Genomic DNA, 4,614 nt, shown 5'->3' with positions numbered 1-4,614 from the left:
ATGTTTGGGATTGTTGATTTTTCATTTGCAGGTTTTGGGTTTAATAGAGAAGCAAATTGGCTTCAAAAAAGACTGTCAAATTTACAGACGGCCTCCAAGCCGTCGCTAAACATACACTTTCGAAAAGCGTTACCGAGGGCCTCATGGCCTTCGGTATTACCCACGGCCTAGTGGCCCTCGGTATTACCCACGGCCTAGTGGCCTTCGGTATTACCGAGGGCTTTTAGGCCTAGTGGCCTTCGGTATTACCCACGGCCTAGTGGCCTTCGGTAACGTTTCCGACAAGCAAATTACCGACGACTTTGGAGCCATCGACAAGCCGTCGGTAAGGTGCGTTTACCGACAGCTTTTGGTCAGTACCGAGGGCTTTTGTCCGTCGGTAAATCCCTTCTTTTTTGTATAATATTTTATCAAATTCACTCTCAATTTCCCAAAGCTTGGCTTTGCTTGAAATTGATTGATCAAAATAAAGTAGTTACAAACTCTTTGTTTTCAGTGATAGAATAGATAAATTATTGTTGAATGATTACCTTGATCAAGTCACTTTAAACTTCGTTTTTATCTTTGAAGTGCTTCGTTGATTCATTTCAAGAAAACCCACTTAACCCAACAAATAAGTCATGGACCTCGCGAAACTTATCCTCAAGAACTTTTTATGTAATTTTTATATTATTCTTATTTAAATGCACTAAAACAAATTAGTGGAGATTTTAAAAAAGGTTGTTGATGTTTGGGATGTCCAACTCTCATCAACACTATTACCCAATTGAACTTCATCTACCATAACAGATAACAGTCGGAAGTCTATATCCTCTGTCCATTTTGTGAATTCATGAAGGCTGAGAAATGAGTCTGAGACAATACATTTTCCCTATTAATGATTACCTAATGAAAAACTAAAAATCATGATATGATATGAAATCAAACTAACTTTTAAACCACAAATTGCAAAATTCCGTACAATTCCAATAAAAACATAAAATTAGTTTAAACACTTTAATTGTTTTCATAATCTCTCTACATTTGATTTGTTATTTCATCTCTAATGTTACAACCATGTTTTTAGTCAACTTCACGATCTTGAGTATCTGAAAAATCTTTTATTGGTCCATCAATTCGTAGTCCACTTCTTCGAAGAAGGCGTCATCGTTGTCTACCCCTCATAAGAAGTTGTGAGTAATGCAACATACTAACACTATTTTGGTCATTGTATCGAAAGAATAATGAGGCTTTGTTCTACTTGCTATAATGGCAAATCGTTTTTTAGCACACCGAATGTCCTTTAACATTTCATAGTGATGAATGGCGATCATTAAACAAATCTTAAGGGTTTTGTGGACCCCTCCAGTTGTACTCTTTCAGATGGTATCTTACACCTCTATATGACGAAATTATGTTTCTTTTCAACATAAACTCTGCATCTCCAAGATAATACTTTCCTATACTTAATTGAAAAATCCATGATTACAACTAATTCAGCACTCATAAACTTCCAAGGCGTATTAGGAAACAGATTTTTCTAACCCATCGAGATGATCAAATGATCCTCTATAATTAGAGCCTCCTTCAAAATTCCTGTATGAGAAGTTGTTCCCTCTCACCTAGCTAGTACATATGTAAATTTCATATTAAAGTCACATGATGCAAATACATTTTTTGTTGGCTAATCTTTCCTACCTTGATATCTTGTTGCTTTGGAGAACATTAACTCGAACATGAGTTCCATCAATGGACCATATGCAATCCTATTCATACAAACAAATAATTGTGTAATTGACGATGGTAGCACTTGTACATATACTATGAAACATTTTCATTGACCAAAAGAGGTTATCTTAAAGTATGGATAAAACCTACTATTTTTAAGGATATATGGATCAATCTCGTTTCCTAATGGCTCACATGAAAAGTATGATTCTAGCATCAAAATTGCATTCAATACATTGTGAAAGTGCTTATTGACGGTTTCTTCGGATCGATGGAAGAAAAATGATACTTTTCGATTCTTCACATTATGTCCAATGATGTGCAGAAATTTAGCAACTTGTTTCTTAACTATTGATCAAAATGCATCTTCACTAACCCAGTTGCCCTTAAACGTTGACTTAAATTAATAAACACTTTCGGTCTCTTGAGAACAATGTTGCGACACTGATTAGTACGTACCAAATATGACATTAACTGCTTTCTACGACACTCTTTCTAGAACACTAAGTCTCTAGGTCTATTTCTAGTTATTTGAGTCAAATTCAATATATGTAGTTTATATCCAATAATGCACAACATTATCATCATGTTCATTGATGTACGTTTGGCAAGTGTACCAATCGTTATTGTAGTAACAAAATATCGTCCTCATGGGATTGAATGAGTTGAGTACTAGTTTACTAATTTACGTAATTTTGAGCAACAAAAATATCAAGTAAAATGATGAACATAAACAAATGATTGGAATTCAAATGATATAAACAATGTTAGAGAATTGATTTCGTACCTTTTCATATAAATTCCTCTCNTTTTCAATCGATGTGTAAATTATAATTATCCACTTGAGTTTATTAAGAGCTTGTTTACCCCTAATCCCTTAGATAGGAAAACTTATCTATTGAATTTAAACCCCCAATCCCTTAGGCCAGTTACAAATCCAATAAGATCATGAAGAACAATTATATCTCAATTTCAAACTAACTAGTTGTGCCCAATTTCCCAATTGTGACAACATCTAATCTGTTCTATTTATAAACGCAAGCAATTACCAATCTCCCAATGGTGAAACTGCTCATAGAATAGACATTAAAACATAAATAGAACACAAGGATAATTAAAATTAAGCATTCATCAATTGAAAAGGTTCAAAAAGTATAATCAAAAGTACTACATCAATCCTCTAACAAATGGAAAATTAGTTCTGCATAATGTAAAAGAAGTCCAAAAGCAAAGTAAATAAAAAGCAGAAGAAGAAGAAGAAGAAGAAGAAGAAGAAGAAGAAGAAGAAGAAGAAGCCGCTCCAAATGTCCGTGAACGTCCCTCTTTTATCTCCCTTTCCACGTTTTTAAAACTTCCCCCCTTCTTTTCCAATAATTCCTCCTTTTTAGGAGAGTGGTTACTCTCACTCAATAACTTCCTTCAATTTCTCTTTAATTTTAATCTCTTTAAATCAGTCATAAAAGAGATTAGTAACTGCTCCTGGAAAATTTCACAGCCCATGGAAAAATCCCCAATCTGCATGTGCTCTTCTCTACTTCAATTCTACAATTCCTGACGTTAATCCACAGGTTGTGGTAAAGACCACTACTCACTTGTGAAGCTCTCTGTTTTGTCTTCTATTTTCTCGAGCTAACTCCACGGGTCGTGAAAACTTTCACAACTCAGTTGTTGAACTCTCTGTTTTGCGTCTGCATTTTGGAGCAAAATCCACAGGTTGTGAGATTGTCCACAGCTAGGTTGTTGAACTCTCTGGTTTCATTTCTTTACAAATTGTGATTTTGGCACTTAGAATCATCAATCTACAAGAAAAACACAAAATCCCAATGTATGATCCGAAACAGAGATAATGCATGAGTAAATCCTTCAATCAATGCAATTATGTATGCAAATGATCTAAACTCAGATATGAATGCAATTACATTTTACTAACACATTTTTTCTTATGCATGACATCATTTTTACATTTGCATGTTGCATATCATGTTTAAATGGAAATGTATCATCTTAGCTCTAAGTTCTATGTTCTATACAATGACATTTTCTAAGCACACTGTGAGTACATATTTCTAATTGCTTGTTGGGAAACTTCACACACTACACAGTGAGACTTGACACTGACACTTAAGGAAGATAATTTTTGAGATGTACAAGTTAGAAAATGCTTTTTGTTAGGTTTCTATGGTGACACTCACTACACTTGGTTACTGGAGAATTGTCTGTCAAAAAAAAATTACAAAAAAAAATAAAAATAAAAATAAAAAAATAAAAAAATAGTAATAAATATTGAGTGAATAAATTGACACCCCTTTGAGACTGTATGTTACTGGGGAAGAGACACTCCTTTGAGACTGAGTGTGGCAAGTAATTGAGTGGAAGATCCATGCTTAGTTGGCAGGTAAGTGTCTTCTAAGCGAGGAACCTAATAGAAAATTTTTCCTATTATCTGCCTTGATGTCTAGTGTCATTCCTCAACTAAGTAATTGCACTTAGGGTCCCAATAAGTTAGTCGTCATGCTGAAAACATTGTGAATTGTGTGCTTGAGGAATATCATTGTTTGAACTGAACTTGAGATGAGAGGGTATGTTTCCATTTAGATTCATCCATCATTTTGTGTGCATAATCATTATGTGTTAGTTGAATTCTCTTTGATTGAGGACAAGCAAATGTCTAAGCTTGAGGTATTTTGATGTGTGAGTAAAATGTAATTGCATTCATATCTTAGTTTAGGTCATTTGCATACATAATTGTATTCATTTAACGATTTAGTCATGCATTATCTCTGTTTCGGATTATACATTGGGATGTTGTGTTTTTTGTGTAGATTGGTGAAATCTAAGTGTCAAAATCACAACTTGGGATGAATTGATGTACAAGATACAAAGATGAAACAGAGAGTTCAACAACCG

This window comes from Vigna radiata, chromosome 8, assembly GCF_000741045.1.
Source record: "Vigna radiata var. radiata cultivar VC1973A chromosome 8, Vradiata_ver6, whole genome shotgun sequence".
NCBI classification, from domain to species: Eukaryota; Viridiplantae; Streptophyta; class Magnoliopsida; order Fabales; family Fabaceae; genus Vigna; species Vigna radiata.
Note: the sequence above shows the minus strand (reverse complement) of the source record.